Here is a 12247-nt window from a genome sequence, read left to right as displayed (position 1 = left end):
AGTATATACTGTATATTTATATGTTTTACTTCTTTGAAGTCTGCATGCCATTAAAGCCAACTTGGAAAGAGAGACCTGTTTTAAAAGCAAATCCATCAGTGTCTTCAGGCAGTGGGAGTAATGTCCTTTGCATTTTTAGCAACAAAGTCAAAATAATCAAAATTTTCCTACTGAAATTAAAGCTAGGTTTTAGATTATACAAGATAAAAAGGGCAGTTTTGCCATGCTGGTGAGCCATGAGGTGAGCAACTGAAATGAATAGTAAGACCTACAGCGTTTGGTCCTGTGGCATTTGATTTGCTGGAGGGGTAAAAACATGCACTACGACTAAAGGAGACAAGGGATTGATTCATATTTAAGTTGTACACCTACCAGGAGGTTGGGGAGAACAAGGGTCCTCTTCCTTTACAATGGACTCTGCTTGCTCTTTCACCCCTACCTCACCAGGTTGTGGTTGGACTGAGCCATTCTCAGTGAGGCTCGGCTTCAGATCCACCACAGCCTGGAATGGCCCCAGCTCTGGGGGCTCTGGTTTCTTCCCATCAGTCTCTACTGGAACTTTCCCCTCTGTACAGCAGACAAATTGCCAGACTGGAGCAGCAAGCATCAAGCACAAACACCAGCAGCTATGCAAGGCAATACTTGTGCAAAGGAGATGGGTATAGATAGCTAATGAACAGATTATTCTCAAAAGGTGAAGTTTCAAATTTAAAATCATTTATTCAGATTCAATTAAATCAATGAATTGATTGTCCAAAATACTGTAAAATAATTATTGAAGCACAGACGTGGTATTCCATGGCAACTTGTTTTGTGGCCAAGTACACCAGTATATTATACTGTATATATCTGCTCATAGCATATTTATACTGTACAGTTATCAAGGAGGCATGGATTTACTGACTTGCAAAGTATTCTTGTAATTAATAGATTTTTGAAGCTGTTATAGAATAATTTTCTGTCAATCAGCTAATCAATTAACTTAATGTTTGAGCTCTAAACATCTTACTGCCTTTTGTTGGCTTTGGACTTGATGTTTGAAGTCATTGAAACCCAGCTTCCCCAATGCCTCTACTGACGACTCAGTGTGACCTCCAGTGACAAAAATACAAAAACAACCACAGCATGAGTTAGTAACAGCACTACGAAGACCAATGTAAACCAGTGCAGGCATGTGGATATGTGCACAGAACTGGGCTGGCTAAGCTAAAGCTAACCAAATTACCTCTTAGTATGAACACACAGTGTACTGACCAATCATACCTCCACAGGAAAAGTGCAGTTTTAGGCCTCTCAGAGTGAATTAAATAAAAAAAAATCGTGATGGCACACACCAAATAAACGCGTGATGTGAGTGTGATGTGCAAAAGAGTGAAACATTCTGGGGGAAATGAAGGGGGACATCAGGGTTACCCACCTGAAGGAGGAGAAACCTCCAGAGAAATCTCAGGTAGGGGCGGGACATCATTATTGTCTGGGGCAACACTTTCTGAGCATGTGACAAATATAATGGTGGATGCAACAGTTGCTTTTTATAAGCACAAAGCTTCAGCATTTGCAGTGGCTCTCAGTGTCACATTCAAACACACGCAATCAGACTCAGACATTGAAACACACAAATGTATACTAACATACACCTATATCCACCCACCTGCTTGCAAGTAAACGTGCACATTGTCACAATGTCTTTTTTTTTCAGACCATTCTCACTGTTGATACGTACACAGGAAGAACCTATCATAGGGCTAATTTTCGGTCTGAAAATGTACCAAATGTGCTGTTAATATGTCAAGATTAGAGGTTTTGCAGAAGTGACTGATATTCACAGTTGAAATGCACATTAATAAACACACTGAGTTAAAATTATACCAAGACTTAAGGTTGAATCATACTTTACCCTTCCATCAAAATGTTGTGGTGGCACTTTCTGATTATTGTAGCACCACCACAACACTGACAGGAAGCATCATGCTTTGTCAGGCAGTGTTGTGCATTCATTGTAAACCTCAATAATTATGTTAGACTCTCACTTTGAGGTAAGACGTGCTTACATTGGCAATGAGTGGAATTGCACTGAAAATGGCTTATATGGTTATATTATAATCCAGCTTTATCCTGTTCTTATCCGAGTCTTGTGTGGTCTTAAATGCATATGTATGATTTGTGGGTATGGAGACTTTGGAGTTGTTAGGTGTGCCTGAGTACCACGGGGAATATAAGGGTAATGAAATGGATTAATTTTGATGTTGTTGCTTTGAAGTGAGTAATATTTAAAAAGTGACATTTCCAGTTACTCGCCTAGCACTGGTCATGATGCTGGAAATCATGAGCCAGTGCACAACTGGTTTAAGTTACCATTTATGTGGTTCTGACTGCTATTCTAAAATAATATTGAGAAATTATTTACCCAGCAGGTTTTCTCAGAAACATTTTTAGTCTCCCCCCCGATCATGCTGAAGCTTTAAGATGCTACAGCTCCAAGGTCAAACCCGAGCACTGGCAAAAAGCCAGTCAAATGCCAGCACCTTGCTCACATGGGATGGCGGGGGCGTCAGCTGAATCAACAGAAAGGGATCAGCTGGCTGACAAGAGGAATGTCAGACTGTTTGATCGCCGCTGCAGGTCACAGCAGCACAGCAGTGCCTCCATACTGCCGACTACTGGCTTCACATGTGCACTCCTTACCTGTGGCTGTTTGCACATTCACATCAATTCAGGGCTGTGAATATCATAGCGTATTATATGTGACGATGTGCCTGTACATCTGACTTTTTGATGTGTTGACTCAGGTATTCCTCACTGAAGGTGCATGACTCGGTTTCCCGCTCCCCCACTTTGTCCTGCTTTCACTTGTGGAACAACTAGGCTCACTATGATTGTATGTCTGTTCTCGTGCATATATTGCACAGCTATAATCTGCTAGAATGTGAGGTTGCACGGGAGAGTAGATGTCTACCACTGTCTACTCACCTTCTGGCTGGCCACTGGACACCTCATCTAAAGAAAGAAAAACAAAAGACATCGGCATCAAACACGGCACTGAGCTCTCATTGTTTGTGCACATTGAGGCATTTGATTGTTATCCGTTCATCAGTAAACCATATCATTTTTGTATCTGAGCACAGACTCCATGTAGTCTTAACTGATTATAATGGAGGCCCCCATGACACAGTGTTTGTTTACCCTCTGTCTCATCTAGCTTATGAAAATAATGGTGGGGGGAGGGGAACAAGGGAACCAAAACTGTGGATTTGAATATGACATTCAACAGCTGTAACAGGACTCAGTGCAGGGTCTCAACAGGTGAAAGCATTCATACAGCCATTGGTATAATTCCTTTTAATTTCGTTGTACAATGTACAATGACAATAAAGATATAAAGAATAATGCACATTGTCAGTTTAAAACATACTGTATCTCTTTTGTTATTAGTGGGTTAGTACCAGAGGACATTGTCCATAGATATGGGAGAATCAGACAAATCATGTAACATCTGGAGCAGTCTGTGCACTCCATTTACTGTCACACTGAAAAAACTCAACTTGTAAGTAAATCAAATCTAATCTGATTATGCAAAACTGTTTGTCTCATTTCGAGTATATGTCACTTGCCTTTTTCTTATTTAAGGTAATGAGACATACAGTACAGTATCTCTTACAGGACTTCCAGTACCCTTTGACACTTATTTTGAGCTCTAGTTTCAAGACCAAAATATCTTAGTAGCTCTTAGCTCTACACTGAACATTGCCTCAAATTTTATCTAGATGCAAGAATAGCGCTTGTCCTAGTTTAAGTAATTTGTGTTCAAACGTCTGGTAGCTGGACATTCTGACTTATTTTCAGGGGTCTTTCAAGCAAAAGAAAGTTCATGATTAAAATTAATTCAAAAGTACTCATAGTTTATGGTTAGATATATAGTTAAGGATCCTGCACTTGAAGCCGCTGTAGATGACAAGGCAAGGCTTCACACTGCAAGTGTGCAGGGCCTTTTAAGTTAGTGAACAATCGCGGTCAATGGTGTAAAGAAACCAACATTGAATGATGGTAGAAAAGCAGCAATGTCAAAGTCCAATGTTATGTTAGAAGAAGAAAGGGAATGGGAAAAAAGATGTGTGTAGAGGGATTGCAAATTGGCAGTGACGAGAGTTGACAGCTCTGTTGCCATGACACATTAAAACCTGTTAGTACTCTCCAAAGTTTTTAACTTTTAATTTTATTATATATTTAGCAAGTGATACAAGAAGGAGGGCATGAACAAGAGGGTGTTGTTAAAACATTTTAAATGGGCAAATATACACATAAAGTTCTTTACACAGATTTAGGAGCAGTTGTCTTTTCGTTGCTTGAACAAAAAGGAAAAGTAATCAACAACAACATTAAACAGTATCTGTTTCTGAAAGTAACAGGCCCATTTCATCCTGTACTTTTCAAACTTATCTTTCTAATTAATGTTGTGTGTGAAATCCTGGGAGGATTTTGTCTCTTTAGCAATAAAAAGAGAGAAAAAATCATCAACACTCAAGTTTCTCACTTTCTTCGTGCGGACCCTTGCTAACTATACACCAGCCTGATTTGTCTTTGAAATCTTTTTACATCGTGCACCCAATACTTGAGGCCCTTGGTGCCTTTGGCTTCAGAGATAGGTTTTCTTCCTTCGTTGAGCGTTTGCAGCCGGTCTATGAATACTGCAGCCCTCACTCCTTGTATGTCCATTGACTGTGTACTGTTTTTACCAGCCATTTTCTTTCGTCACTTCTCGGCTTCTGATATCCCTCCATTTGTAATGACTCCCGCTAAGCATTCCTTGTCAAAATTAGCATCACTGCCACTTCACTTCAAAACAATGTGCCACTGGCCATCGGGCCACAGTCCTGCAGGGTCACATCATGCAAGCCTCGCTCGCGCTGTGTCTCATCACCACTGGGATAATGATAGTTTAGAAAGGTTTTGTTTTACCCCAGAGAACTCCCAGCACAGCTGATAGGGCTGCAGGTATTTTCAGCTGTTGCCTTTGCTGGCGTTCAGACAGAAGGGCTCATATATGCTCCTGCATGAGCCAAACTGCAGACAGCTTCATTTTGCCTAATATAGACCTTTATTACGCTAATAATGATTAGTTTATACTAATGATGGTGCTTGTGCCCATGTTGTGACTCCTTGTTTTCAACTATTCTTGTTAGACAAGGATGAACAAGTAACTTCTGTGAGACTTTAAGTGTCTAAAAGCAGACAAGAGCTGCACTTGGGTGGCAGTTAGGTGCTGACAGGATTTCTCCTTGTTGTACCTTGGGTTTGATTTACGAGGTGGTGTTCTTTAGGCAGCAATGTCACAGGACAATACCCAGGGAGAGCAATGGACCTTAGTGACAGTAAATATTATGAGGTGAAGACATGGGCTTCACCACAGCTGAAACCCAAAACTCAGTGGCAGCAAGGACAGAACTTTTAAGGCCTCTGGGCACAAGGTCAGAGATTTGATGGGGAGATGGCTGACCTCTGAGTGATCCACCCTTAACGGGGGGTAACAGGGGGATGTGTGGGAGTTGGGCAGCAGTGGAGGGAGATGGCAGGGTACAAGGGGCAGGGATTAAAAGTGTGCTCATTCTGAACTATTCCAGGGACAAGAATCCTGGCCCCAAGAGATCCGTGGGCGACTCAGCCAGTCGGTCATCTATGGTTCGGACTTTTTAAAGCTTGAGAGCAGGGTGTCTAAAACAACAGCGCTGGCCTCCTCCTCTTCAGCTGTTCATTCTCATTTAAAGAACAATACTTTTCTACTCTCATTTATCTGTTGCTGTTGACTACATAGCTATTTATGGGTGGTGTCTGTAGCAGGCTGGAATCTCCTGCCATTATTTTCCCACAGCTTTGTCTCTGAGGGGATCAGTGATCTTTACAGCAGTGGATGAACACTGTGGAGGTAACTGTGCTGCACACATTCAATAATACTAAGGTGCATAATAATAGAAACCAAACTGATTCTGTGTGTCACATCACTTCCAGACATCTTTCCTCTGGCTGTTACAAATTCCTGCACTTGACCACAGACACCTCAGGGCTGTCAGATCTTAGAGCCCTCGCTCGGAGGAGAAAAACCTCCCCCAAAACTTTCATGCAGGGAAAAACAAGAAACATTCCACAGGAAGACTAGCATAGGAGAGATCCCTATTTTAGGACAGATAAGAAATAGTACAAAAAATATGTTTATGCCCAGCATGCCTGACATATTAGGCACCTGATACTACAGATCAGTGGTCCTCTGGTGGGCAAGGGGTTTATTACAAACTTGTATCAACTCTCACTTGGATGACTTCCAAGGTCCAAGCAAAATGTTCCATTTTCTCTACATGGACATGTGTGGGTTGACAGCGGACCCCCAAAGAGTTGAGGAACTAGTTTGGGTGGGAGTAATACCATGTGATATTATCAGACAAAAGTGCATTAAAAGGGACTGTTGATGGACATGATGCTGCAGGTGTTTAATGTTATGGTCAGTGCTGGGGAGTAGTGAACTACATGAAATAAAACTAGTAACTACATTTTGCAGTAGCTTGCTGGTAGTTGTTGGTATTTGCACAGTGATTCAAGTAGTTAAATTACTTCTTTTTTATTTTTTCACAAGTACATTGTCTTTTACAAAGTAGTTTGAACTACTTTTTCCAAGTAGCTTTAATTAACCAAGCTAGGTTTCCTTCTGGAGTAGTTTTGCTGTAGCTCAACTTCTTCCGGTGTGAAATAGTTGGTAGCTTGCAAAGCTATGCTTTCAGAGTAGCTTCCCCAACACTGGTTATGGTGTTCAGGAGAGATCCATCATGGCTGTGGGACAGGGGATGGGGTAAGATGTGTGTGGTTAAGTTTGAACTTGACTTGTGGGTGGGGGACAAGTCAGACAGTCCAAACTGGCCATTCCTGTTAAGCTGCCGTCCATCATCAGGAAGACAATTACAGTCAGGTTGTTATTTATCCTCAGGCTGCCTTCTGCAAGTTCATCCAAATTATCCGTCATGGCTCTTTGATTATATCCACACCGGCACTCATCGACATTCCTTCACTGTGCTTCCTCATCATGTCTTTCTCCAGCTTGATCAGACCAAACAGTCCTGTATGCCAAGCCCCAGCAACAATAGAATCTGCTTATGAACCTCAAATCTCCGCTTCCCCCGGGAATGGTAGAAACACACATACATCAGTAATACAATACCAAGGTCAAGGTCACTTTGAGGATTCCTATGAACAAGCTGGTAGGCTTGCTACAAAGTGATGGAGCTCCCTTTAGCAAGTATCAACTTACTATGGCCCCCTCAGTCAAAGACTTTAAACAGACAAGCGTAGAATAAAAACAGACTTGGTATGTCACAGTTCAGTGAGGCAGTCATTAAAAATCTCCTTACAATCAATTAAACATGCAAAACAGCAGGTTATTTTGGATCTGGTGTCATTTTATAAGGTTGCTACATGCTTTGGTGTTACTACTACAGGTGACATGCTACATTCTCGCCACTCCTACCTTTCTTTGTGGGCTCTGGCATCTTGAGCCACGTCCCAAGAAAAGCGTCAAGGAGTCAAAATATGCAGGTAGTTAGATACCTTCAGGGCAGTGTGACTCTGCAAGAGGCCAGGCAAGGTGTTGGTGCCCTCTCAGAGAGATGAATATTGCAGTGTAGCAGAAAAAGCCTCTGGGACCCCTCTGACCAGAGTGATGGGAGATGAGGAGGGCACAGTGATACAGTTAGGAAATGTCACTGGGGGAGGAGAGGAGGAGCAGTGACAAATCCAGGAGGGCCTGGCTTTCAGGCCTTATATAGAGAGGTGGCATATTCCTCCTCTTGTTAGTGCAGCTCTGTCTTGCACCTACTGCAGCATCAGTGGCCCCTACCCACTGGCTACTGGTTTAGCTGTCTGAATAAGAAGCGACAGTAAGCGAATGTAGCATTTTAGTTTCGGTGCTACACTGGTTTATGGAAATAAAACAATTCACTATTTTTGTTAATGTCAACAGATCCCATAACAAGAAAGAAGAAAGTCACTTTTTACTTTCCAACTTCCCCCACCTGCTGAGGGCGGTTCAGTGGAGCCAGCGCAGAGGACGCTAGCAAACGGATGAACCTAGCTCAACATTTGCCACAATGTGACATCATTCATCAAGGTGCTGCTTGGCCAGTCAAATTAATGCAAGTGCATATTTCTGGAGGATCATTTTGTAACATGAGTACTCCATTTCTATTTTTAATCTTGTGATTGTTCCACCAAAAATGAAAATGTTGCACCATGATCACTTTTTCATAGTTTTAAAATCCCATCACAGATTATTATAAATTGTTAGGCAGTATTTTTCTCATCTGCCTTCAAATTTACAAATCTATTTCTCAGACTGGACTTGACCGTTTAGGATTTTACTGACTTACTGGCAATGTAAATAATAAAGAAAAGGTCACAAACATGCAGTTTCATTTTTAAAAACAAATTACCTTAAACAACTTTGCACAGTAGCTTTTAGCAAACCTTACTTAAACTGTTTGTTGTTGGGCTGTTTTCAGATGCAGATATTGCGTGCCAGAAAGGATTTAAAGCTGCAGAACAGACTGACTCAAAATTACTACGATGCCTACCTTATGTTTATTGTAATCAAAGGAACATGTCACCCAGTTCAATATACAGTAAATTAGTGTTACATTTGGAGCAATATGAATTCATTTGCACAAATCCCTCAACATTATAAAGGCTGGGTATTCTTTGAGAAATATTTTTAAGTTGTGTGTTTGAACTACAGTAAGACTAAATTTATCACCATTGAAATCTCCCTGTCAGTAGCGGGGTAGGAGCTACGTGTGGGGTATCAGAGGGGAGTATCCTTATTGTGCAACATAGGTGAAGAGGGAGGAGACTGAGAAATCAGGTGGCAGGATATAAGAAGGAGATGTCGTCATGTCACAGGTCTGAGGCTGATGTAAAACCTTCTGGTAAGCATGTGCCGTGCTCACATGGTATGCATCATATTCAGACAATTGTTGGGTTTCATATAAAAGGTTTGAGATGACATGCAGCGAGTTGATGCCTGATACCGGATACCATACCATCAATTTAATCCAGGGGAAATGCGGTCCAAGAACAGCAGGCAAATAACTACTGTGGAGATGCCTGGGCAGTGGTTATATGGACTATACTTAGATGTCATAAACCTTGACATTTGACATGTGTAGCTAAGATGAAAAGAGGGTTTCACTGTGGAGTATGTCACTGATATGCCTGCTTTGGTCCCAGTGAATCTGTGTAGCACATCAAACCCAAGTGATAAGTCAAGTGTGGTCTTTGATAAGATTTTCAATTAAATAGTAAGGCTGAAAGCTGCTGGATTTAAGACATTTACAACAACAAGCCTGGTGCTTTTTTAACCAACTCACTGAAATTTCTTTAGTCAAGATACAAAGCTCCTGCAGAGAATCTAACTACATTATAACCATAATGACCTAAACATGGAGGTGCACATAAAATAGGGCCAATTAAGTTCTCAAATAACCCAGCAGGATAGTCAAGGCAAGGCACAGCTCTGTTTTTCAGGCCACATAGATTCTGCCTGCAACTTATATCTGCTGTTAGAAGTTTACATCACGGTTCAGTCTATCAGAGCATGTGGGAAGATCCTCAAAATGAGTCACTGTCACAGCAAAATAGGATCTGTACTGCATGTCATGTGATGTGTAAGCTTTGGATTAAGGCCATACTCTTTCCTTAAAAGATTGTTTTTCTTAGTAACAGACACCCGTAGCTCAGTTAACCCAGAGTGGGCTCCAGCAGTAAATACTGGGCTTAGGGAACTACTGCATCACATGGGTCTGTTACAAAGAGCACAAATTAACCTGACACTCAAGGCAGTGAGACGGACTACACTGACACGCTGTGGTTTGTAACAGCCATGAAAAACTATCAGATAAAGGCATGTGAACACACGCAGATAACAACAGGCCATGTTAAGCTCCTGTATAACTCGTTTCTTTCGCACCTGTGCAACGTTGCCCCAGAATAAATAAACCTGGCCCATAGTTGAACCTAATTACTGACCCTCCTGATGTTTAAACCTGATTATTTAACATGAAACATATGGCAAAGAAGGATGTTTGTATACATTATTTGTTGAGGATGTTATTTTTGTTCTATGCTCATATAATACCGAATTCAGATGTGAAAGTGCAATAAAAGTATTATAAAGTATTGAAGTATTATAAATTCCTAGGGCTGAAAAACATCAAAAACAGTATACAATGCAGTCTGTAAGCATTTGGACTCTGACATGTTTTCAGCTCATTCAGAAACCCAGAAATGATTCAGTGACTGTGAGGATAAAGTGCATCTTTAATTTGAGGGTTTACTGTATTTTTTAGTCTATGTTTATTATTAGTAAGGAACCATGTAAAATGATTTAATGTGGCATAAATCTTAAAATTTGATGTACAAGAGATAACGTAGTGATAGTTTTCTTCTGCAGTCAAAATTGCAGGTCACAATGTTAAAGTATTAAAACAAAAGAACAGCACCAGGACACGATACAAAACTGCACACATCCCACATATTGTATGTAAGAAGCACTTCATTTGTCTGTGCATGCATTACTGGTTAAATACTCATGTGCTGCATTTTAACCATAAACCAAAATCACAAGATGCAATATTAACTGGATTAAAGTTTTTATCGTAGAGTTCAAAAATGACTTTTTCAATTGTGTACCCCCTATTTTGCACATTTTAAGGAACTTAAGGGTTAAAAATTAGGTACTACAAGTGTCAATTAAAGCTAAAATCTTTTGACATCAGGTGACAATATAACAGATCCACTGAGGGTTTTATTATTATTATTGTTGTTGTTGTTGTTGTTATCATGATTATTATTATTATTATTATGCACAACCCAGAACAAACTCACAAACTAACAACAGTATTTAAACTGTAACAGTAAAATATCTTTTCTTTATTTCTTTTATATTATTTACACCAGAAGCTGCCAAAAATATAATGCAGCTTGTCACACTAATAATGAAAAAATGCTGGAAATGAAAGTTGAGGCTCCAAGAAAGTAAAAACAGGATAGACAAAGAGCACAGACTTTTATATGTGATGATATGAACTACACAAACTCTAGTCTATATTACAAATCTCCTCGATGACACTTCTGCAGTAACATCAGGGTGTCTTGGCTGAACTGGTAGGTGAGCTTCTTTTTCACCTTGAAGATCTCTCCGGACCGGGCATAATTCCTGAGGGCCCGGGACATCTTCTGGTACGTCATGGGCCTCTTGTTACCCTTTCTCTGCCCCCAGAGTGCCGCCACCAGGTCCTTGTTCCTGGAGGAAAAGCGGAAGACACCGGCAGCTGCTGGCACCCAGGACACACAATGGGCCATGTTTGGGTCTTCCAGCATCTCAAACAGAAAGTGAAAGAGTCGTACCTTTCTGCCTGCCATTAAAGAAAACAAAGTGGCACGTGTGGGACTTTACACAGATTTGAAATAGGATTTAGGGACTATCACCGCAGCTGTGCCACGCTAAAACTGTTACAGTTAATCATTTCCTCAAATACAACAATTCCCAGAAAATCTCTTCACTGATGGGATGGATGCCTTTTAGTGGAGAGGCAAAATGTGTAAACACTGCAGTTATCTGATAGATATGTAAAATCAGCTATAGAACTAAGCCATGCGCACCTCCATTGTTTTTTACAGTAAAGGGAAGGTCTCTTATTTGCTCTCTTGGTATTGTTTCCCTCAGGCTACTAGCAACCAGGGCAATAACAGTATCTGGTGACCAAAAAAGGAGAACTCACCATTCCCCACTGCTGTAGCCTGGTGTTTGGTTGATTGTCTTGCTGATACAAAGTTTGGCAGTGACCCATGCTCATACAATGTCGCTGTTGTGTTTTGGCTGAGGGCTGGCTGGACATCGTGTGCCAGGAAGGGTGAAAATGCAGGTCTGATGTTCTTTGATAAAGAAAGGATGGAGAAATGAAATAATATCAACTGATTGCAGAAGATTTCACCCATAAGAAGGTACATAGTAAAATAAAAACTTCTCATTTGTAAGCACTAAAACAAACACTTTATCGCTTACAGGTGGTTCACCGCATGTCCAGTGCTGCTCACAGGCTGCATCATCTGCAGGTGCATTTCTTTCATCCATATTTGCAGTCCAGCACGCCTTGTCCACTGTAAAAGCAAAAAAGACTTGGATCAAATAGGTTAAGTTTTAGAATTTACCTTC

The sequence above is a fragment of the Monopterus albus genome, unplaced genomic scaffold (assembly GCF_001952655.1).
Source record: "Monopterus albus unplaced genomic scaffold, M_albus_1.0 scaffold41.1, whole genome shotgun sequence".
NCBI classification, from domain to species: Eukaryota; Metazoa; Chordata; class Actinopteri; order Synbranchiformes; family Synbranchidae; genus Monopterus; species Monopterus albus.
This window is presented reverse-complemented; position numbering follows the sequence as displayed.